The sequence below is a fragment of the Chelonus insularis genome, unplaced genomic scaffold (assembly GCF_013357705.1).
Source record: "Chelonus insularis isolate UGA/USDA-ARS -01 unplaced genomic scaffold, ASM1335770v1 contig_135_pilon, whole genome shotgun sequence".
NCBI classification, from domain to species: domain Eukaryota; kingdom Metazoa; phylum Arthropoda; class Insecta; order Hymenoptera; family Braconidae; genus Chelonus; species Chelonus insularis.
The window spans coordinates 1,068,865-1,094,974 of record NW_023276376.1 but is presented as its reverse complement, the minus strand read 5'-3'; the positions used below and the strand labels follow the sequence as shown (position 1 = coordinate 1,094,974).

Genomic DNA, 26,110 nt, shown 5'->3' with positions numbered 1-26,110 from the left:
GTATTTTAACTATAAAAATTGAAAAAATCGAAATGAGCAAAAATCAAGTCAGAAAAAATGGACTTTAAAGAATACAGTAATCAACCCTGATCGAAATTATTTACTGTTATATACAAAGGATGTATCTCATCTGGGACGCGTGAAGAAGTGAAAGTACATAATGATCCTCTTCCTCAATCTGTGAGTGAAAAAAAAATTGAACCAAGTGTGAGGAAATATTTGAGCTCGGTAAAATTTTATTTGTAACTGTAACCAGTTTACAATGTAGCAGTTGAAGGGAACCGGACTGTTACGCCCGCGTTGTAACGTCCAGTTAGACCAGTTTTCGAAGTTTTCGGGGACAGGACAATGAGTCGAAATCAGGACATGAAGAGGGAGGGAGAGAGGAAATTGGGTAGGAAGACGTCTGTTCGCGGCAGATGCAATCGCGAACCATAAAGAACTACAGAAACTTGATCGGGTTTTAATTTATTTTTGCATTCATATGTCGAGAAAAGAAAAGAATTTATATATTTATCCTGCAATAGATACCTTCTGCCTTTGATATTTTATATTCTTCTTCAAATAAATGTCTTTTTAAAAATATTCTGACCCAACTTCAGTGAGAATCGTTTATTATTCTCAGACATTACAATTACCAATTTCCAAAATATATTTTTTTACATTAAAAAATTGCATTATTTTACAAAAAAGCTTTTTTAAAAAATAATAGCAGAATATACCATCACATAACTCTCTCTTTGATGTCCTGTAGAGTCTACTAACACTTACCTTCATAACAATGTCTCGCGTGCGGTCAGTTGACCATTAATAAGCAATTATATGACGCCTCATTAGATCAATGAAAGCATAAGATTTCATTGAACAAAAGATTGCATTCACATTCTTCTCTCTTTATAGAATTAAAAATCGTGCTTGGGGCATCATATATATCCCTTTCAGTATTCTTCACAGTCGCAAAATCACTTCTAAAGCTAACTTGGCACCCCTTAGAGACTCTTCAACCCCCAAATACTGACCAGTGGTCAGCTTAGAGTATTCAGTTCTTTCAAAAATTCACAGGCAGCCTATTTAACACACAAATGACATTTTTTTTCTTTTGTACTCTATCGTAGTTGATTCAATGAACCGCAAAGAAAAATATCATTCAGTATGACGAATATTTGTTTAGTAAAATTTTTTTTTTCTATTCACCATAACTGTAAATCGAAAATGATAATTAATTAATGTTTGAAAATTTTATATGTCTCTGAAGTTCATTTAAGGATTAGATGTGTGGTGAGAATTTACCGAGGTGTAGATTTATTAATTAGTAGATGCAAAAATTCAACCACTGATAATGGGTGGATAATGATTGTCATAGTTATGTATCCCCTGATGATAGAACACCAAGAATTTCTGGCTCCAAAATTGATGATTGGTATGAGCAATTATTAGAGAATACACGAGGGTGGTTTAGGGGTTAGTGAGGTTGGAATTCACGCGCTCGGTTTGCGTCGATCATCCTGCGTACTGATCAATTTTAGCAAGATGTGAGTGAAACTTGTATACATATTAGAGCATTTGGGAATGATTGGAATATTAGTTACTACCTAGTTCATAAATACTATTGATATTATGGCATTAGAGAATGTCCATATGTATGTGATACTAAAAATTTTTCTATTTCTTGAATAACTTAATGCGGTTGGAATTATTCATCATTAAATCTTTTCTTTTTAAGCTTTCCGATTAAAACAATGCAGCCTCTATTTAAATTTGAAATGAAGAAGTAAGCGATAATTAAGATCAAAAGAAAAATAAATAGAAAGAAAATTAAACTTGGAAATGAAAATTTATCAAGTTATAATAATGATTTCAGTGGAAGGAGTAAATATTGAAGTTTTTTTTTTAAATTTCAGTGCCTCGTCAGCGTTTCCCAAATTTCCAATTTAAACTTTTGATCATGGCGCCCGGAGGAGCTTCATCGCCGTACAAGTTTCCACACATGCATCCTCATGACTTGCAGTAGTCAGACTCTACAGCACAGCCAACCCATTTCCAGCCTTTGTATTTAAAGGTAAGACACCCTTTCAACGTATGATGTACATGCATTCTGACATAGCATTAGTTACTTATTGGCTTCTAAGTATTTCTGAAGGATACAAAAGTACGTTCAACATACTAATTTCTCTTATTTTAATTTGGTCTATGGATATTTTTTTTTCTTTAGTAATAATTTTTAAATTTCTCTGCATTATGATTTGTGATTATTGATTGGCGAATTTAAATAACTCTCAAATCTTTCTATTCAACATAAATAATTCACTTTCATAGAAATAATTAAAATAAAAGAAAATGAAACGACAGAAGAGAAAATTAATTTTGATTTTTGTTTTTAAAGTATTAAAATAAGAAAGAAGAATTAGTGAAGAATGTCGACTTTTAGTCTAGAAATTTGTTGTAGATTATATCTATATGGTCTATTACCATGCAACTCGGTTTAGTAGTATAGTAACCTAACCTTCAATGTGCTATATACTTTATCCTTTTCACGATAGAACACATCTATATTCTCCATACCAATACATAGGTGTATATAACGCGAAGCGTCCCTATTATAAGTTGCAAACAAACTTTACTTATTTGCTCGCGACTACTCCTCGCATGCGCTCATTCCCACCCCTTCTCAATCTCTTTTCCATCCCCTTTTCTATCTTTCTCATCATTTCACTTGCTCTCTCTATCCTTATCACCCCATGAGTCCCGACCTCCAGTTTCCTCGTTATACTTATGCCATCATTAATATATCATTATTAGTGTCTTATCTTGCATCCCCTTGACCCTTTAAAAATACATAAACGTCATATTATTGTAACATTGTTTCTTTACTTATTGACAATTTTCAAGAGTAGTTCTATTTTGAGATTTTAAATGTTGCAATCATTGATTTTGTGCAGACTAAGATTTCAAGTTTTTATTATTATTCAAATATTAAGGTCAATTTTGATTTGAAAAATGTGAATTAAATCGTGATAAATAAATATATAATGAATTTTTAATGGTTTAAAAGTGTATCTATTGAAAAATTTACTAGAAAAAATTAAGAAAAAATACTTATCACAAGAACTTTTTAAGATTTCTTCCTTCTCGATAGAATTAAGTAAAATATAAGGGTAGTTTGTCGTTTCTCATTTGAGTTTCTTCAACCCTCATTACGATGGCGCCACATAAAGTTTCTTTAATGTCAACAAAAAATCTCGAGAGAAGTTTAACGAATCTTACGTATGGGGGCACTATGATCGCTCTTTGAGTCGAGGGTAGTTTGCTCAGGGGTGATCTACCTTTTTTTGTGTACAAACAGAGTCAAGTACCCACCCCATGAACTTTAGGGTCACAAAATGACTGCCATGCTTTTTTTATTTTCTTCACCCTTGACTTTGATGGACTGAAATTGATGAGAGTTGAAAAAAAGAATTTTTTTTTAAACTGAGAATATATTTATTTAACGTAGCGATAAAAATCATTTTAAATTAAGCTTTAATGTAATATTAGATATTTTAGTAATTTCTGACTCCCTTAAACAAGTTATTAAGAGTCAGAATTAAAATAGAGATAAGATGTGATGATCTCCAAAATATTCTGCTCTCGGGCACGAAACAGAAGTGAAGAAATGGAAAGCTAAATTAGCTAGTAATACCCTTCATCCCTTGTTTATTCTTTTTCAAAAAATGTATAACTCATCCCCTGGTTAAAATTTTTATTTCTTAGCGAGTGGATCAAGAAGAGATCTGACATCCCCTTACGGAAAATTTCGACCCGACGTTAAGATTAATTATGCCCGAACAGGGACTAGCACTCGCTGATTACTTTGCGAATTTTCTTGCGACCCCGTATAGAAGTCGGTCTCACTCTACGAAGGGTGGTACGGATTTTAATTCGTCACTCCTCCCTTCTTTTAACTCGCTCTCTCGCGGCCACTGAGATGCAGTTGAGAAAAGGGTTTCCAAGTAAGAGATAACGAGTCTGTTCGTTGTTGTCTTTCGTTTTCTCTCACTACTCTGTTTGTTAAAACTCGTTATGACTATCAAACCTACTAAAGTAACATTACATCGTAATTTCAATTCTAACTACAGATTGTATTTCATTACAGGACAATCAACATATCAGAATATTTTCTTATTAAGATATGGACTTTTTTTTTTTAATTTTTATCATTCATTGAGGGAAACAATTTATTTTCAAAACTCTAATAAATATGAATGTAGATAGGAGATTACTTCAAGTTCCATATTTTCAGTTGTGATAAGGAAATAGTTTGATTTTTTCCAATTTATTTTCATAATTACTTTTCATGATAACAATCCATACTTGTAGAAAAATAATTGATAGAATATTCAACACACACGTGTCATATTTTCGAGTAGCAATGAGTTTTATGTTATATGGCAAATTAAAGACTAATCGGAGGTGTGGAAAAAATGATCCTGGTCATTTCCTGTAGGAAAATGAACTTTGAGTAACAATAACTCAGGGTTAATGAAGTTTTAGAGCCATTTTCATTCCAAGTTTACCCACAAAATAACGCTAATTTTCGCTTTAAAAATTCCTCAGCATAATTTAATTAATAATTTACAATATACGATTGTTAATTACATGCATTGTATTCTGATTATATGAATATAAATATTGATGACTTTGAAGTGGAAAAGAATGGAAAGAATATATTGCATACAACCTCGAACTCAATGATGAGATTAAAAAAGAGCAATAGTATAAAGTCAGCGTAAAGCCGAAATGAAGAAAAAAAAACTGAGAACAAGAGATAGAAATAGAAGGACGGAAAAGTGGTAGGATGACCGTCTCACGGGGGTTGGAAAAAGGGAGGAAAATAAATTGAAAGCAAAATTGTACTCGCACAAGAAAATGGAATTATTCCTCGTCGCTGTTCTACCAAGATACGAAGAAAAAGAGGGAGACGCTAGAAGAAGCAGAAGAAGAAGAATAAGAAGCGGGATGAAAAGAGGTGGAATGAGGTGATGGGGATGTAGAAAAGAGGAACGGAGGTAAGGCTGTCCGAGATGGATTCGGGTTCCATTGTACTCGCGGGAAGGAACGGAAGAGGGATGGTAGCTTTAAGGGGGTGAAGAAAAGAGAGGAAAGAGAAATGTAGGTGGTGGTGTTCAGGGGGTGGTTAGTAGTCAGGCGATGGGGTGGCACGAGAAAGAAGGCGGACTCTCGTCGTCGGGGCAAAAGGAAGGTAGCGAGTTTCGAGATATTTTCTTCCGGCTACGGAGAATTAAAAAAGAAATAAAAAAAAATGGAAAAAAAAACTTTTCACTACCCCAAGAACGGTCGGTGCGATTACCAAGAGGGAGAAAACCTCCCTCTTACCTTTTTCTCGCTTTTCTCCTTGAACGGACGAACGAACGCTTTATATTCTAAAAGTTTCACGTTCAAAATTTCTCCTATCGCACGATTCAACTTTTTCTTTTTAACTCATCTATAATGTATACATATACTTTTTTAAATTAAATAAAAGTCATATTACTTCAAATGTTTATTCCACTAATAATTTTTTTGTCAATTGTTTATTCATTCAGTTAAATCAAACAAACACATTTCGCTCGATTGAACATCATTATTTTATTTGAGCAAATGAATACTGTTTGATTCAATAGACTTTATCTTTGACGTAATTAATTGACTTGCACTCGAAAAAAACAATGTTTTATGTTTATAGTTTATTTAATATTATTATAAATAATTTGAAAAATAATTCAATAAAATAGAGATATTTGTTAAATTTAGAATGCTTTTATTCATTTACTTCAACATATACACAAGTCGATAGAAACTCTTCAAGAGTAACGAAGTTCCCATCGATAATGGCAATTAACGGAAAACACGAGTGCGGTAATTATATTCCCACGCGGAAGATAGCTGGTAAAGGAGTAAGAGGAGAAACTCTAAAATCAAGGACTTGAGTTTTCCTAGAATATCTATCATTACATGTATCTACAACGCATAATCAATATATATATATATATAAATAATCTTTCAAATTAATAATAACGAAATTAATAAACATAATAATCAGTGAATAAATTTTTAATAATTTATCCATTATAATTATAATTATTATTTGCCTTGTCTGTTGTTCTTTTGAATAATAAACAATAAAAGCAAATTCAATAGTTAATAAACTTATAACAAGTTCAAAGGTAAAAAAAGAATTTTGAATGAAAAAAAATAATAATAAATATGAGCAACAAAAATTACAATAAAAGGGAATGCAATATGATGCTTGAGACTCAAAATCAGAGAAATGTTTACAATTTAATATTTTCAGTTGAGTAAGAAAGTCCAAGGCATCTAAGAAAGTTACAACAGAATTGCATTCGTCTTTTCTCCCTTGAAATCTCTCTTTGTGGGTAAGTTTCTAAGAGTGAGTGCGCATCCGGGATACATAAATATTTCTGAACTCGACTATCCAAGCGGGACAATATTTCAAATGTGCAATAGTGACGAGAAGCAGCTAATAAACAAAAATAAAAACATTCATTAAGTAATAAAAACTAAACCATTCAGTCTTTTCATTATATCTATTTTTTCACTAAAAAATTCTAATACTTTTAAAATCCAACAGAATCAAATGAGCTAGCATATTAAAGTGCATGGCCAGTTGACTTCTAGAATTACGTTTGATGTTTATTCATCTCATACTCTTATCCAGTTACATACCCTTAACTTACTCTATTTCCAAAAGTAACAATGATTAAAATATTTCCAAAAATTTTTAATGTAATATTAAACATTTCCAACACGTTTCTGCATCATAAGAGCTGTGCGTTGGAAAAGGAGAGTAATAGAAAATAGGAAATAATTCGAAATAAAGTAAGACTAGGGGATGTCAAGACGTTAAGTGAGTGGAAGGGGGTATAAAAAGAGTGCTATCCCTTAAAACATTTGCAGCTTCCATCTTGCCGATATTATTGACGTTTTTTGCCACCCCTATTTTTCCACCCTGTGTCTCCCCCTTGCTCTTTCTATCCCTGAATGCCGGGAAAAGAGGGTTGGATGCCGCGCCAGAAGTCGGGGGCGCGGGTAAGGGGGAGTAAGACGGCTCTTATTCGCGCGGGCTTTTTAGAATACTTTATTGACTGAGCCTCGAAACTCCGGGGGTGAGTGGGAGGCTCCCGAGGGGATGAAGGTGCCGGAGAAGGGGTCTAGATGTTCGTTTCTTTCTTTTTTTTTTTTTGTATTTCTTTCTTCTTTCTTTAACTATCTTTTACTTGTTCGTTCTTTCTGTCTAGGTGGAAGGATAAAGAGAGAGGAGAAAGGGGGTACTTAGGATGGGAGTGAAATGAGAAAAAACATTGGAGAACGCTCAGAAGAAAGACAAAGACACTTTTATAGTCCGTTTAACTTGGTTTTTGAATTCAAATATATACTCGATCTTCTTCCTTTCAAACCTGCATTTTCTCTTGACTTGACTCTCGACTCTTTCTGGACCTCGCGGCTCCTGACTCTGGCACACTGTCTTTGTAAGAAATTAATGAACTAGAGTATTATATGGACGACGAACTGCTGTACTGAAAGGCACGACTATGTCGACTAAATAAAGAAAACTGACATTTCTGGCTTCATTAATAGTATTGCTTTTAATTTTAACTTATGATCTATCGTCTTTGATAAAGAAATAACATCGTCTTTTTTATTTCCATCAGATGATTCTTTGTCGTAATTAATTCACAAATAATGCTTCTTAAGTAGTTCAAGTTACTTTGAATTCCTTTTATAATGAGTGGATATGAAAGAAAGGATGTGTAAAAAAAACGTTGAATATCACAGTATGGATTTTCTATGCTTCCGTTGATGTGGAATGACCAATTGAGCCATATGTCAAATGTTCAAATGTTCAAATTCAAAAGCCAATAAAATTATGATCATCAATTTAACGAGTATTTATTAAAAATAACTGTCAAGTGAGTTTTGATTAACTTTAATCATTATACCAATGTCTATCAACGACGTTCAAAAACGTGATAAATTTCTATGATGGTTCTTTTTTGTCAGGAACTGTCAGAAAAAATTCTTCAACGTAGTGAGAGTATTCTTAGAAGAAATTGCGTTTCCTTTGATAAGGAAAGGTTGAAAGGAACTACCCGAAGGAAGATATCCTAAGCGCCAGTCAAAGGAATGATGAAAGATTCGACGTCAATGAGGGACACGACCACGCTTTTAAGCAAAACATAACGGCTGATTGGCTAAGAACATCTAAAGAAGTGATCGACCGCGACTTCTTAAATGACATTGAGCCAGGCTAATATGACGATGAAAAATGGAAAACTTGGTAAGAAAGTTTTTGAGTAAAAAAAAAAAATGTTTACTCTACTGGCGATTTATGAAAAGATTGTCGGTGAGAGGATAAAAAGGGGTGATTTTTAATAATAAAAAAAAAAGAAAACGAAGACGCACCCTCGGCAAATCGGTAATTTCGTTCTGCGCGCGCGGCTATGATATTTCCAACCCTCGGTTCGTTCTTGTGCTGCTTTTACACTGGAGAAAGTGGCCAGACTCACCTTTCATCTCTTTCTACTAAAGAAAAGGGTGACTTGTTGGGGGAAGGGGATGCAAATTAAAATCCTCGCCATTTTCCCAGTTTCTTATTTCCTCCGATGGTTCTCAACTCAGTTTCTATACCACCCACATTCTTAATTCAGCTATAAAAAAATCAATAGACTTTAATACAACCCCCTATCATCAATTTGGTCGAAGAAAAAAAAATTCTCATTTAAACACACACAGATTAAAATCATTGTCTTGTATTTAGAAGGTCACCCTCATCTGAATTGAATCTAAAATGATTAAAATTTAAATTTACGTCTCAAGTCAAGTAAATTAGAAAAAAATTTTTGAATGTGAGATTAAGGTAGATTAAGTATTTTAAATTGAACAGAGCGAGATAGGATAGGTAGTTAAGAGGATGGAAAGGGCAAGAGAACGGCTAGAGGTTCGTTCAGAGCTTTTTCTCTTCTTATCTGTCTCTCTTAGTTCTCTTGGCCTGAGGGAGTTCAGTTTTTATAATAAAAGACCGTAATTAATGCCGCCCTCTACCCGACCACCCTTAGTGTCCTCCGGTTGGTCCACCCTCGCCTTTTACCAACTTCTCAACCTCCTGAGCAGTTCTTCAAGGATAAAAGTTAGAATCGCTTTGGATTTAATATTTTCATTCTATCAAAATCAAAACAAAAAAAATCGAATTTAAATGACCTTAAGTCTCTTTTTGAATATTATTTGTTAATATATTTCACAGTTCATAAAGTAGACTTTAGCAAAAATTTAATATCAACAAAAGTTTATTATTTTTTCTACCATTCACTTTATTATTCATGTTAGAAAAAATAAACATTCGAAGAATCTGTAAGCGTATTAATTGTTTTTCTGCGAATGTACTTGAAAAAGAGTTATATGAAGCATCACAAATAATTAAAACATCAAAAATAGTTTGAAAGTCCTTCATCAAAAACGAATTATAATGTAAAATATTAAAGATGATGCTGCTAGAAATTTTTAACATTCTATGTCATTTTAATTCATAATAATTTTATTGAAAAAATATATCCTAAACATAGATTGCTAAATTGGTATTATCATCCAGTCATGGCTAGCCATTTTCCATCACTAGGTTAATGTGAGCTATTATGGCCAATGATAGGCTCATTTTATAACCCTGCTCATAATAAACCCTGAAAAAATGAATGACACATTTGAAAAAAGATTCTCATTAGATCATTATTTAATCATCTAATCATGTGACGAATAAAAAATTAATGTAACACTAAAACGTGCATAAAGTTATAACAATTGACTAATTTAGTGATTGATTCAGCAAGTTGAAATTAAGAAAAAAAAACGAAAATCATCAAAGACATCAGTTTATTGCAGGTAGAGTGGTAACGGACCTATTATCGTAACGTAAAACGAAATCGATTTAATCAAAGTAGGATGGGATAATAGGAAATACAGAAGTTAAATTCTCCTTCTTGCTCTTCTCGACTTCTCCAAACGTTCACTAGTTTCACCCACATCGGTCCAGTTGCAGTACTACTTCTACAGGGCAATTTGGATAATGACTACAAGGCAGACTCTCGTTGGATTATCCCCCGGACGAGAAAACGATGCTCTTGGATATCCTGACGTTTCACTGATGATTGTTGTCCTGTTCGAATATCGTTCAACGACTTGATGACACGAATATTCCCTACGAGGATTTAAGACGATGGATATATTAATCTAAAGCTCACAGTTTTCCATTTAAAGATTATATTGTTGAATAAGAAATATTCCGATGTTATTTTCTTGAGATTTATACAACTACTTATTTCGTTAAAGCTACTTGATTGTATTGTTTTGGATTCAACTTAATCTACTCAGTTAAAACTTGGGAAATATTTTCATTATCTATTGTCTATCAAGAATATATAGATAAATATAGTTTATATTTTATTGGTAATATATATTTACTTTTTATATCTACGTAGAAATAACTATAAATTTAGTTACATAATGACAATAGAAAACCAACTGTCAACGGGCTAGATCCCCATAGTAAAACCGCTTAAAATTCGTTGTCCAAACCGGTTTTGCAAAGTTCCGGGTCATTCTGGGCTCCGAAATAGTAAGGGGAGGTCATTTGATCGAGGTCATACCTACTGCAGAACAGTAATAATAAAAAATAAGCATGAGTTTGAAGTAAAACGAAGAAAGAAAACCGATCCCCTAACCCATTTAGGTAGGTATACTTTTGGTGAATGCTAACATACTTTCATCGGACATCTGGTCATCGAGAATTAAATACAAGGGTTAAAAAAAACCAACCTGACCAGTTCTCTGGACCATCCGCTTCGTAGATCTAGCACAATCTGAAGGAGAGAGTATGCTAATGAAGTCCCTGCTCTACCCTTTTACGTGCTTACCCCTTTCAGTTTTACAACCAAGACTTTAGAAACGAGTTTTCAGATTTTTTTCTTTTTTTACTTCGTTTGTTGTCGTTATTATACTGATCAAAAGAATTTAACCCTTCTCTTTAGTTACATTATTCCTGGACACCAGGACCAATTTGTAGTGGGGATGACCATCAGAATTCCGTTGACGGACGTCCTGGTAAGCCCGAGACATTCCTAGTTGTGGCTGACCCAGTGTACCGAAGGGTTCCTAGACTTGGCGTGAATCTCTGTGGAATCTATACCACATCTACCAACTCTGTGTTATCGTTTCTGTGGATTTATCATTAGTGGACAGTTTGAGTTGCTAATCTTGATTTCCTATTATTAAATTTCCTTCAGTACACTTTCACTGCTAGAAATGGTTCCAAGATTATTCGATTATTGTAAGAATAAACTTATTGAAAAAATGGTGTATCTGTATTTATAAATCATTACAATGGACTCATTTATTAAAAAAATTTGTCTGGACAATATTATTAAGAGAAATTAATTGTAATTATTTTGAAAATACAAAATACTATGAGTAAATTGTTATCTCATTGTCAAAATGTGATTATCAATGTTAATTATTTGTTATTGTTTATGTAAAACAAGTTTTAATATTTTTTCAACCAACTTTTTCTGTAAAATAATATTTTTTTAATAGAAATAAAAGTAATTGATAATAAAAAATAAATGTAATAATGTGTTTGATTAGTTTTACAGCTTAGAATTTTCATTTAGAAAATGTAAGAATGTAGAAGATTTGATGCAACGACGGTGCACATTAACACAGGAATTATTTAACAAGAATTGCAGAAAATAATAACGAAAAGTTAGATAAAAATCATCAAGAAAGGCGAACCATTTTGCTAAGGTAGACTTTTCCAAAGAACTTTTCATTCCCCACTGCTAAAGTGGGTTGGAATAAAGGAAAGGATGAAAAATAGGGGAGTATAAAAGTAAGAGAAAAGATATAGAGTGAGGGTGAAAGAAGAAAAGAGAGAAATTCAACGGTTTTTCTGACGTCAACTCACCCCTCACTATCTACTTGTACACTCTCAGTCGCTTTCTCTTCTTTAAATCCACCCTCTTGCAGTTTTTCATCTCGCTTTATCCCCCTTGTACCACCCCTTTCTACGCCGACGATTCCCGGGATAAAAGACAGATAAAATGGCCGATGGCTCTCGCCTAATGCCTAAAATATACACACCAGAAATTGGACTGCTTAAGAGAGAATGCTAAGGGTTGCGAAGGGGCTAAATTTCAAGACCCTCTCGATCGAATCCGTAAACTCGTGTTTCTCACCATAGAAACAACCCTTTTACGCTTTAAGATACTGTCCTTAGCCACTTAAAATTTTTTTCTCAGTATTATTAACTTGCTATTTTAATTGTCTATTTTCTTACTATCTAATCACTTATAATCAATACGAGAAAACAATGATTTTAAAATTTTAATTTAACGTATAGAATATTTTTTTCAATTAATTTATTTTTTAGTTTCGTATAAAAGGATCTGTAGAAGAATAATCATCAATACATTTACTTTTACCGTCGGAACGATTTTTATTATAAAATTTGAAAATTAAACTGGAAATTTGAAACGATTCACATAAGTGTAAAATTCATTCATTTCATGTTTGTTACGAGAATAAAACCACAATCAAACTGTGTTATCCTTGTAAATTAGTTACACGCTTTTATGTATATAATAAAAAGTGTTTACAAAATTACTGTAGTTCATTTATAGCATTAATTAAATATTAAATGCGTAAATTTAAAACATATGTGAAAGAATTTTAGATTAGCAGTAAAGATAATTCTTTTCCTATACTTCTTTTTTAATTAATTAATTAGTTAAAAAACATTTTTCTATTATAAATAATCTTTTTTTAATTTTAAAAGGAATAAAAAATTATTCATTTACTTTAGAATATAAAGATTTTTATAGATTTTTTTCTAAAAGTTTTGACAATATTTATCTGAACTTTATTAATATAAAAAAGCAATAATTTTTCTTTATTAGTCTTTCCATACGGTTTTCGTTTTGATTCAATTTTTTAATTCTTTTAATATCTATTATTCTTTATTCTTATTGCAGTTTAAACATGGAAAATTTAGCTGTGGCTTCAGAAATAAAGTTGCACTTTCAGTAGTTGAATCTAAGTAAATAAAACTAGTCATAGAAGAGGGCAAGGATGAGAGGTTACTGAAGTAGAGAATTTGAGCGTAGAAGAAAAGTAAAAAGTAAGTTACTATAAGTTACATTAATATAAGTTATAGTTATAATTATACATGCTATAGGTGAAATTGTACTTATTTTTATACTCACTTGAGTGCTTGGATTAAGCTTTAATAATAGTATAATATTCTATATTAAATTTTATCATAACGATTAATATTATATTATATCGTTAGCACCTGATTTCCGCATCGACATTGAGGGGATGAAAATGCGTATAGGATATAAAATTAATTATTATTTAATGCCATAAAACATAGACTTTCAATATGCATTATCTGTAAACTGTTCATTCGGCTTTTAGTTTATTTCATTATAATATTATTCTGGTAATGGTTATTTACTCAAACTTTTTTTCTAATTCTACCTGTTTTTACTAGGCAATCATTTACTGGTAATTTTCTGATAGAAAACTGTTAAACTACTAAAGTAAATATTTGAAAAATAATTGAACTCTAGAATGAAAGTAAATAAAAACAGAAAAAATAAAAAATTAATTATCAAATTTTTTCTTGGTGTAATTATTGCAAGTTTTGTTTCTTCTGAGAGTCTCGAACGGCGATTCGTTAGAGAAGTTTTTCGCGTTACGAAATAACGGCAATTAAAGTTTAAGACGTCGTTCACTTGCTCGAGGGTAAAACGTAAGAAGAAGAAAGAGCGATTGGGGAGGAGAGAAAGCGAGAAAGAGAGAGGAGGAGAGAGGTTTGGTCGACAGGAGACGATGGCAAGATCTTGGTCTTTCTCTCTTACAGTAGGGGTGGTGATGGTGGTGGCTGGTTTTTGTCATTTGAAATATGCCAAGGGGCTGCCGGCAAGGAATGATAAAATGGCGCCCGTAGACAATAGAAGCGATTTTTCCTTACCTTCTTCCTCACCATCGTCACCACCTCGCCACCCTCTTCGTCTTCATTCCTTATACTCAGCTCATTCTCTTTCTTCTTCTTTCACTCTTTTGTTTCCTTCTGTAATGAAGGACCTCGACTACCCAACGTAGAAGAATCTAAGCAAAAGAGCGATTGAAAATTCACCACTTTGTCTACCAAAAACTACTCTTTTCATCAAAGTTTACTATCTCTCTATAAATCATCGTGACTATAGATAGATATTGTCGCGATTTTTTTTAGTCGTCTTTTTTTGTATAAAATAACTAGATTTATTTATTGCAAAATAAGAAGAAAGTTTTTATGAACGGCTTAAGGTCTTAGTATTTTGTATCTAGCAGAGCCATCATAAAAAGCTTGTTTTCTCAATATAAATTTTATACTCCATTCATTGATACTCTGTATCATGTTTATTTTCAATTTTTTTTTTTTTTGATTATTAAAAAATAAAAAAATTTCCACGATTTTATGTCCAATATTTATTGATAAATATTTGTATCTATTTATCGGTTTCACTTATCATGAAGTAGTACAAGTAGGGATAAATCGTTTTATAGAGAGATAAAATAATTTAGAGAAACGTTGGAGCAGATTAGATGACATTGAAAACAATGAAAGAATTGCAAAGTCTGTTGCCCACTGCGACTCTTCCGTATTTTTATTGATTTGCTTTGTGAGGGGTAGTTAAGGGGCGCCAACCACTGTTCTTTCCCCCACCAAAAAATTCACCCTACTGTGACTCTCCTTCAGCCGTGCTTTTCCTTTAACTCACACATTCTTAAAAGAATCTGAAGAAAATCATCTCGCACAACTGTACAATGTTATTTTAACTGCACTCTCTATGGCCTTGAAATAAATATATCTATTTGTGAACAAACATATGTAATTGTATGAAAACAAGAATAGATAAAGTTAATTCTTTATTTAAAAAAGTATCCAATCAAAGCCGCAATTAGTAGCTTGTTTTTACACATACTGCGGTTAAAAGGGTGAAATTTATAGGGTATGGAAAAAAAATTAGGGGTAGAACGAGGGGATAATGGACTCACCTGTGGTGAATACGAAAAAAACGTGGTGCAAAAAAAAAGCCGCGACAGTGGCCACCTGTTAGAAAAAAGAGGATGAGGGGTGAAAGTAGAAGGGATGAAAAAACGTGCGCGCGCGTGAGTTTACCCTTGGGGAATCTCGGTGGCGCGTGCCTAGAGTCCGGATCGTTTGCTACAGAGACAAGTGTCGAGAGCACCACAGCCAAGTGGGCCACGCTTTTTTTTTTCTCACACCAGCTACCCCTAGAGGATGTGTCACCCCTTGGTGCAAACGGAATGAAAGAATAAAAAATTCTGAGGATGCACCTTTTTTACCTTTTTTTTTTATCTCACCTTCACTGACCCGCTTTGAATGCAAATTGAGAAGAAAATGGAAAAATACACTGAATCAAGGAAGTTTTTTTTGTCAATTTCTAAGCATTTATAGTAATCAAAAAACGTAGAATTAATTTTTAAAAATCATAATTAATGATTAGAATAAACTAAAATAATTTATTTAAATATCTTAAAACATATAAGAGATTTTTTTTTCTATTATTATCAATGAAAGAAAATAATTGATGAAATAACAAATAATTTTCTTCATCCAAAGTTGTATTTGTGCAACAATAAGTGGAGGAAGGGGAGGTAAAGTGGAACACGAGAGTAAAGTGAATTGCTCGAGAACGTTGACTAATTTATTAAAATAAGTTTGAAGACCCTTATTGCGCTATTTGTTTTCAATGCATTAAAAATTATTAACATTCATTAACATATTGATAAATTTATCAATTTAGCCCTTTTGTTCGTGTTTCACTTTACCCCGGCTTTTTCTAACATAAATTTTATGTTTAACAAAAGATAATCAGTAATTAAATTTAAATTCCACTAAGAGTTTCTCATGTGTTAAATTTTTTTGATAAATTATTTATTGATGATATAAAACAATTATTACTCAGTCAATAAAAAAGGCACGTAAAAGAATGATACGTCCGAAGTTTTTTCACGAGTTACCTTGTGGCACCATCTGTCAGGACAATCTTAAACTTACGTCTTCGAGGCGACTTCGAATGTTCAGCAAAATTTTACTCTTATTCAAATAATCTCTTTTGAATCACAATAATTTCTTCTATTAAAAAAAACAACAGCGTCACATAAATTTACCAATAATAATTCTTTTCAGTTTGAGAGAAAAAATAGAGGAAAAAATATATTTAGTTATTTCTAAGGGTTACAAATATTAAAAAATATTTCAAAACACAAATGAATTAAGAGAAATAAATGCTAGGCCAGTAAATCCTTGAAGGTAGTCTGGAAGACTGCGTTAATGTTCATCTAAGCATGTAAAACAGTGCTTACTTATCTTGTGGCTGGGAACAGCGAGTGGTATGGGAAAGAAATAGTCAGACAGGAAATATAAGGGATGTAAATATACGCATTCGTACGCTATTTGGTTTTTAACTAAAATTAACGATGTTCGTCCGAGATTCTGCAGATGCTCATGCTTATAATCTAATATTGGAGAAAGTTATTGCGACCAACCCTTGCTTTTTCTAATTTATTATTTTGCTGCATTCACCTTTCAACTCGGTCACATTTGTTCTACAAACAACAAAAGTTAGTCTCTCATTTATCTTTTTCCGTGATTTTCAACATGATTACTCTGTTTCAAATCAAATAAGTCTCCTTTTCTTTTTATTCTTTAATTATTTTTCATCATAAAGTTATTTAAATTCTTAAAAATGATTGATTAATTATCGAATGGTTCGGATTAATGCATAATAATGTCATAATTAAGAAATATTCAGTGTAAAGAATGTAAGAAAAAATGTAGCAAAACCCTACCCTTTTTAGATCTCGTCAATCTTTTTTTTTGTGGCATGCAACCAGTATGTTTTTACTCAAGGGCGGGTTAGCCGCGATTCCGGGCCGGCCCCTGGCTGGCCAGCAATTTTTCACTTGGAACTTCACGCTCCCTTACCTCTCATCCCTCTTCTATCTGGACTCTACGATGTATAACCGGACGTTGGCGACCACTTCATAAAATTACTTTATTACTCGTCCGGTTGTGGGGATGGTACGGGCAATTTTTTACTTGGTAGCCTCAACATATGTCCTAAGCAACCCTTTAAAAAGTTTCCACGTTTATCATAAAATGTACATCATTTCCTAACTATTAAAAGTCCTTGAATGGAACTTTTTGTAAGCCCAAAAATTAAAAGAGGGTTTCAGTTTTTATTGCTTCATTTAAAATGATTTTAAACAGTTATTTATGATAAATCAATTCCATTACATTATTGATATCGAATTCTTAATAAAATAATCACAATAAAATAACGAAAAAAATATTTTTCTTAAATGGTATGGAAATCAATTATTGGATTAAAGTTGACAAAAATAATTAAATAATTATTTAATGTATTTTGAGAAAATCAATTTGACATTGTTATTATTTTTTTTTTGTGTGTAGAATGAATCTTTTGTATTTAATTATGTAATTTAAGACAATTTCTTGTTCAATAATACATGTACAAGGATGCTTTTGAAAGTAACCAACCAATTCTGGGAAGTACCAAGGCGCCTGGTAGACGCAGCGTCTAATTTCATTGCACTCGAGCGACCGCGATGCATGTACTTCTCTTCTATACTTACAGCGTCATTTCCAAGAGGGCTGAAAGGCTTCAACCACCTTTAATGTTACCGCAGAAACTTCTTTGTTTTTTACTTCATAAATAAACTAATTTTCAATTTATTATTAGCAATGAAATAATTTTATATTATCTAGAATTTCTTTTTTTTTTTGGTTAATTAAGAATAAATTTAAAAGAGGTAAAGCTATTACCAACAACATCCATGGGTTGGTAGAAAGTCTCAGGTTCTCATGCTCATCTTCTGGGCAAAGTTGGCGACTTAGCTAGAACATTTTTAGGGGTTATCTTAATCTCGGTGGATTAGTGAGACCCTCTCAACCATCTGGAACGCGCTCACACGTACGAACACAGCCGAAATATGCTTTTCTAGAACTCGTTTGCACATACAACCATCAGCGAGTATGCAAGTCTTATGTTTTCTTTCAATCCTTTTTAATACAAAGTTTCCAACTTCGTTTACTTCATAAAAAAATTAACTAATCTTTTTAATAATCAAATTATCTTTGAAGGTATTTAATTGTATCATAAAGAGTGAAATTGATTACCAGATTTTTTATTCGTTAGGGAGATTAAAAAGCTTGTAAAAAGAATGTATAAAATGGTTGGATGTAAAGTGATACTCTTGTGTGTTAGCAGTGGCTTGTGGTTTTCGTATAATCAACCCCCAGAGCAGAGGAAGAGAGCATGTGTGTGAGGGAGGTAGAGAAGGGTTGCAGCAGGTGAGGGTGGCACGCTTGTTATTTTCATTGGCCACTTTTATCGGGTAAAAAATAGTCAATATAAATATGAAAAAGGATGGATTTTTATGTTGGTAACTTGCACTTTTTGACGTCTCCTCCACCACTTATAAAACTACAAATGAATAAAAAATTTTTATGTATAATCATATGTATTTTATCTTGAGTTGTTTGATTTTAAGTGCTACCGGATGGGTGTTGATTTAAATAATCATTTTTGAACTTTGGAAAAGTGAAAAATGGAATTTATTCATTGTTTTTATTATCCCAAAAATTCACCTTAACTGCAGTCTTGGACTTAACGTGAAAGCTCTAAATAATGCGATGACTCCCTGGCGAGTATGAGAGGACAAACGAAACGCAAAACGACCAAGAGACTACAGAATACGAGACTTGGGTGGTGTATGCAGCGGGGGGTAGGGATGGGTCCAGAGGGTTGAGAGAGGACGAGCTAGAGATTTCACGCGCTAGAGTTATAGTGAAACTTTCAGGCATTTATTTCACGAATCTGCATACTACGTCCGTTCTCTCGAGCTTCCTTTTCTGCAAGAGGGTGTAGTTTTCCTCCCCCTTGGAGAGAGCTTGTCTAGACATCAACTTGTGAAGACAGTGGATATAAATAATAAATTTAAATACTCATGTAAATTTATCTGATTATTTCATCATTTATAAAGCATATAGAAAAGTCATAATTTTATGTTTTATAAACTTTTTATTCATTCAACATTTCATCCCTTATAATTGAGTTGAGGTAAGAATAATCTCTCATTGGATCGAACGCAAGTTTTGCACTTAAGTTTCGTACAAACCTGGTCTCCGCCATTCTGAAACCTGAAATTATTGATAGAAGATGGGGTAGAAAGATAGAAGACGAAAAGGGTAAATGGAAGGGGTTGGAAAGAGCAAGAAGACTGGTCGAGGCAAAAGAGCTTGCCCGCGGCCTTTAACTTGCGCTGAGAAAATTTACGGCTACGCCAACTACCGCCTTAAACTCCGCGGGACCAAGCACTCCCACCCTTATGCCTTTTAATGCGTCCTTTTCTCGACAACCTCATCCCCTTCTCCACCTGCATGCATCTCAGAACTTTACAAATTTGCTCCATAAAACTTTTGGGTTACGAGACTGGTCGAGCGTTCTCTATTTCTCGATAAACGTCGTTTTTATTTTACACTTAACCGGTTGCTCCAATTTAATTAGCAATATTTCAATGACATTCATGCCTTTACTATGATATATATATTTTTTTTAATTATAAATAAAATATTTACACATTTTGCTAATCATCTCAATTCGTTATAACTCGTGTTTTGAAGTGGAGAATCTTAATGAAAAAAAATTGAAGGATATGGGTGAATATAGAAGACTGAAATTCAGTAAGTAACAATTGGGAGTTGCAAAAGGGTTGCATGAGAACACAGAGTAAAGCGAGTGTTCAAGGCAGAATGAGAGTACCTAAATGCATCTCCTGGTCTGAGTGAACGACGCGCACTCGTGGGTGATACGCGTTTGGGGTAACTATCACCCAAGAGAAGAGGGTGTATCACTTGTTTACTACCCCACCGCAAACCGCCGACAAAAACATTAATGTCGTACGTTAAAGGCGATGCTGTAGTATACCAGTCTAATGCCAGACTGAACATACGAGAATTTAACTTTACAAAAGTTACTAAAACCATCCTCATATGTTTTTCATTTTTTATTGCTGAAATAAAATTAAATTTCCGAAAATTCTGTTTTTTTAGAAACTCATAATATTTTCTATTTCTATTTTAGAGGACCATTTTGTTGATTTTTTTTTCTTTTTTCTGAATTTAATGAAAATGAGTTCTTGAATTATAAAAAATTTTATTACTCAATGTATTATTTATAAGAGTAATTCAGTTATATTAGAGTAGAAACTCAGTAATTTTGATGCTCGTAATTTATTTCAAGATCCAATAATGAAATAGGGGTTGACTTGAAAAGGGTTGTAACGAAAGAGATAAAAAATAGTCTTTTAACTAAAACTATTTAGAACTTTTTCTTTTCTTGTTGTCGTCTGAGAATGAAGAAGAACTTTAGCCATTTTTCTCACTCATTCGTATCACCTTGGAGTTGGAAAAGCCAACCCTTTCTTCCACATTTTACGAACCACGAAGCACTTTGCTCGTCTGCTAGTGGTACTATCATCATGAGTAACCAGCCGAAGACTGTGAACGAATACGTGCAAGAGGTAAGATGGTTGGCAGAGTAAGAAAATAAGGGCGGAATTCTGTAGGTTACTATAGATTTCATGAGGTGGGCTTGCAAGATGATATTTTCTTATCTTCTCATTACTTAATTTTACGATTGCTTTAGATATGCTGGTATAACAAGGGTTGCCATGACTACCTCTTTTAAGTGTTCATTAAAAGATTAATGACTACCATATTTTCATCTCCTCTTACCTTTTTCTATTAATATACAACTCGTTTTTCTTTATCTCCGACAAATGCTGCAATCGATTATACCTCTGGTAAGAAAGTAAATAAGCTTAATTTCGATTTAATGAGAGTGAAATGGAAAAAAAAAATTGAATGTTAAATTATTCGTTGGTTCAATATGTAATTAGCAGAATAATAGGATACAGAATTGAGGTTGATTGGAGAGAAATTCTGAGGGTAAATGTCATCGAATGTTAATTCAAGTCTATAGGGGAGATAAAGGAATAGGTAAGGGATAAAATTAATGAGGGTGTTTCGCGAATGATTCCAAATGATTAAACCGACGTGTCAAGTATCTTCCAGCCGATCAAACGCTCTTCTAAGCTATTTCTTGCTGATCACCCCGTTACCACCCTCTTTGACTTTGGTCTGTTTCACTCCCTACCACTTCCGGTTACATCGACGCCCCCTACCACTACTTCCCTTAATCCCATAGTATCCATCTTCATTTTCTTAATCGCTCCATACCCACCCTCCAGCTTCTCTTGCAACCCACCATCCCCTAACTACCACCTTTCACCTACTATAAGATGGCGGCTGCTGACGAAGACATATTACCCTGGATTCTTGGATGCTCCAGGAAGAAGTTGGCTTGCAGTGTATAGAAATTAATTGTTAAGTTTATTATAAAAAAAAAATAATAATTTTTCTTTGTTTTTTTTTTATTTCTTTTTAATCAGAAATATGTTTTGATTGATAGAGATGATTGTTAGAGTGAAATGGATGTTCAAACATATTTGGTAACATTCAATATTATTCGAGTAGACCATATATTCATTATAATTCTCAATTGAAGTGGTAAATGTCATGAGGGTTACTTCTTTACCGACACACCCCTTGTGAATACATATAATCCATAGGCACGCGAACTCATGTACAACACGACCTACACTTCTGAGTAGTATTCGCACGCGTGTTAGGTAATGAAGAGGAGAGTGGCGCACCAAATGTGGGACAATCTCATCCCCTTTATGTCGTCACCCTTCACAGCTTTGCCACACTATTCCGCGTACGAGAAGCAATGTCTCGGGACAACTTTTACTTTCATCCACGTGTCTACCATCTGTATACATAAATTGATCATACTTTCAATCATTATTTTGACCATGATTTATTTTTAAGTTCAAATTAATTTTAGAAATTAAATGTTCAAATAACGTTAATATATTCCTTCAGAACGAATTCAATTAAATTTTAATTAGATTGTTTTGCTTAATGCAAAGTTGGAGAAAAAATTTTCACTTAAAAAAAAAGTCTTAATAACAGGAAGGTGTTGAAAAAAAGACAGTTGAATTGACGTAAAAAATATTTATTTTATTTTTAAAAAGTGTAAAAATATTTGCAGGAATGTTGGAGCAAATGGAAGTACACAGGAATAGTCCATAGAGGTGGAAAAATATATCGAAGAGGGTGTATAAGACAGGAAAGAAAAGCAAAGCTTGGAGTTGGTGAGAAGGAGAAAGGCCTTTCTAAGGTGAAACGCGAGTGGGGCGGCCATTTTCCCCGAGTTCTTAATATTTTCATGATGGCGGCCGGCGAAGCGTTGGCGTGGAGTAAGTGAGAAAGAGTGAGGAAAGAGGATGACGGTGGAAAAAGGGGGAGTGGGCCGTCGTCGTCGAGGGTAGGACGTATGCGGGGTGGACGGTGAAATTAGAAAAGGGGAGATTTAAATATCAACCTCCGAGGGGCGGACCACGCTCTCATTCTCTCTAGCATTACCACCCTTTTCACCCGTCCGTTCTTCATCGCACTCTTTCATTCTCTCAGATCCTCTTTCTTTCTCTCTTGAACGCACACACCACGCTAGGATCTCCAAGCTGAATACGGACGAGCACCTTCACAAGGATATCGATCCCCGGCCAGAGAAAAGGCGTCTTAGACTCGTTCCGTACTTTCCACCCTCTTTCCACCTTCTTGTCGACTCTGAAGAATTTCTACCCTTTGTTATTATGTCTTCCAGCTGTAGCAAAGTAATGTTTTTCACTATTTTCCAAAATAATGTCTAATTTAATTATTGCACATTTTGAAATTTATAAATTTACTAAATCTTTTTCATTCATGCCTTTATGCGTCCATTATTCATCTTTTCACCTTCGCATTAAAAATTTAATAAATCATATCATCCGTATAGGTAGCTTAAGTTTTTATATTTTCAAAGGATCGATAGATCATTCATAAGAAAATTTCTCATCCAAGAATGATCAAATGGTATTAACATTAAATCAATGGCCTGAATGAATGTAAAGATAGATGTAGAATTAATATTGAAGAGAATTCAGTTAAAAATATTCTGATATATCATTCGAATAGTGATGACGAATATTCTTTTCAGTTCATTAAATTTTACTAAGATTTTTATTTTCTAATAAGTTTTCACTATTTTTAAAACAATTTCTTTTCTAATAAGATGACAGTTATTCTTCGGGGTAAAAATAGCACCATGAAAATATTGAAAGATAATAAGAATAAATGGAGAAAATTGTTAATCAAGGGGTTAATTGAATTTGTGAAAGTATAGAGAGAAGGTCACAAAAACAAGGATAAGGGTAGTAACCCCTTATATTTTCCGTATTTGTAGAATAAGTGTAGGTACGTTGTGTTCCGCCCCTTCTTTAATTACGTTCTCTTTCTCACTCCTTTCTTCAGCCTCATGTTCTCCGAAAGTCCGGAAAGCCGAGCTCACCCTTCTTTACACCCCCCTGGTGGTTCCACCCACTTCGTTTCATGCATTCATCCTCCAGGGCTCTTCTGTTTTTAGAGAAGAAAATTTTAATTGGAATTCAGAGACGCTGGCGCGAAACTCCTTGAACCTCTTGCGACTCTGAGTTTCTAGGTTTTAAAGGATAAGGGTAGATTTTAATGGCTATGAGAACCCCCGCCCCCCTGGATTATTATCCAGTGTTTTTTTTTCTTTTGAATGTTTTTTCTGATGTATTTAAAAAAAAATTGTATTTATTTTTGGAATGATAGGATTTGTTGAGCTTTTTTTAATGGATGTAGCAATGAATATTTTTAATAGGGTTGTAAATGTCAAAGAAGCTTCTACTTCATGTAATTGTTGTCAGGCTACTCAAATTGTTTTACTACTAATTGTAAAATCAATAGAAGCCGTCGAGACACACCGAGAGGTTGGAGGAGGTTGTATAAAAGATGTCGTTCGGTGTTGAAGGAGAGTGGAAAGGTGAAACAAATGAGCAACATGAGAGTATTCAAGCAAACAGATGGAAAGTAGTAACGGCTCGTTAAAATCAGCCCGATATGAACCTTGAGATAGGACAAATAGATTAGAGGATTGAAATGATGGAAGATTAAAGCATATTTTGTGTTTTATATTTACGCATTCGCAAAAATTTTAATTATGTTTTCAACCATCTATTCTATCGTGTCTAGAAAACGATAAAAAATGTAGAAAATGTGTAAATGCAAAAGACGAAACATTCTTTATTGAAGAACAGAAAATCGAGCTAATGCGCATCACTCTGAAGGCATGCTTGCACGACTCAAGCACATGGTGTTTGCTTTCGAAACACCCAATATTTGATTATCTGAGTATACTATTTTCTCTTATTTTTCAGTAATTTAAGCTTCTTATAGTATCAGTGAGAATCGCAATCATCTGAATTATTTTAACAAAAAGAAACATAAGAAATAATTGAATTTTTTAAAATTTTTATTTGAAAGTTGTTAATATTTTTTCTCATTTATTATTTTAAATGTTAATAAATGTAAAAATAATAAAAATTTTAAAAAATAATATTAATCACAATTTTCTTAATAAAAACTTTGGTACTTAAAAATTTGAAAAAATAAAATGAAAATATAAATTATAAATATTCAAATTTTTATTGATGATAAAAAATACCTGGAATTATTTTAAAATTTCTAAAATCCAACGTATTTTTTTAATTTCTTCTTTTTACGAGTAAAATCTTTCTCTGCCAACGTGGCGTCGTCGCTAATTTTAATGCGAAATTTAAGTCGACTTGAAATTGGAGTTATGAGTGTTAGGGGTGAGAGATGCAAGTAGAACGAGTGAGGGTGAGATGATAGTATAAGCTGAGTGCTACAGCTGCAGCAAGAGATGAATTTGAGGAAATAAAAAAAGAATATCTATCAAAAATAAAGAAGAAAAATTTGCAAATAGATGGAAAATGAGACGTCTAAAAATATCCAATGTATCCGGAAGAATAAGAATTGGTATAAATAAAGATTTAAATAGAGTTGGAATGAGTATTTTGATCAATGAGGGGTGACAGAGGAAGCGAGAAACTGCGATAGAACCGCTCGATTGAGTCCACTGAAACAGTTTGTGTCTGCGGTCCACCGAAATTGATCCGGCAACACCGCGGCAACTGTCTCCAGCACTCTCCGACTCTGTATTTCATCCCCTTATTCTTATGCCCGTCAGATCCTCTTCTGAACCCTCTTCTTTGGTCCATTGACACTGGTACTTGCTTTTGTTAGCATTCCTGCGAACAAACACACTTGGATTTTTTCTTTTCCTTTCATTTCGAAAATTTTTTAATTACCAAAAGAAAAAAAAACCTTCTAATAAGTTTCAGGAAGTAAGAAATTATCCTTCAATGGATGTAATTATAGTAAGAAAGAAGTTTTTGAAAAGGATCCAAGAGAATAGTGGGAACTTTGAGAGAAAATGAATAAAGCATAGAATGGTTGGTCGTTGTAGATAACCGATGGAAGAATAAGAAGAAGTAAAGTAAAGTAAAGGTCTAGAGATACGAGGGGGGTGGCAGAGGGGTAGCGTCGAGGAAAGACGGATGGAGTTCGGAGGATAGCTGAGCGGCAAAAGGAGGACGATGGGAGGAGAGAAATAAAGATGGCCGCTTCTACCTCGGGAGAGCAGCAGCCGGCCGGAGACCAACCCCTTCTTGCGTTCCACCCCCTCGCATCCTCAGCATCTCTATCCAGCTCTCTCGGTCTCATTCTACCCGGGGTAATAAAAGGAAAAAGGGGAGAAAACTGAGGAGCGAACTGGAAGTTGAGTAGGCGGGCGTGAGGCAAGGTGCCGCTTGAGGGAGGGTGTCACGGGGAAACAGTTCTTATTGATTCAGAGAAGCCCACCCCTTCTGTAAGGAAAAGCACCAAGCTGTCCCCGTGGACTCGCTTCGTTCTGGACAT

At 33.6% G+C, this 26,110-nt stretch overlaps 1 long non-coding RNA gene across 1 annotated transcript in view; it reads left to right on the top strand.

The window, feature by feature from the left end:
- The window catches only part of LOC118074423 (uncharacterized), a 34,147-nt gene that overhangs the window by 793 nt on the left and 7,244 nt on the right, over nt 1–26,110 (top strand). Inside the window, exon 2 of the long non-coding RNA XR_004691207.1 lies at nt 1,902–2,059. This is a non-coding gene — a long non-coding RNA (uncharacterized lncRNA). The remainder of the gene's footprint in view (nt 1–1,901; nt 2,060–26,110) is intronic.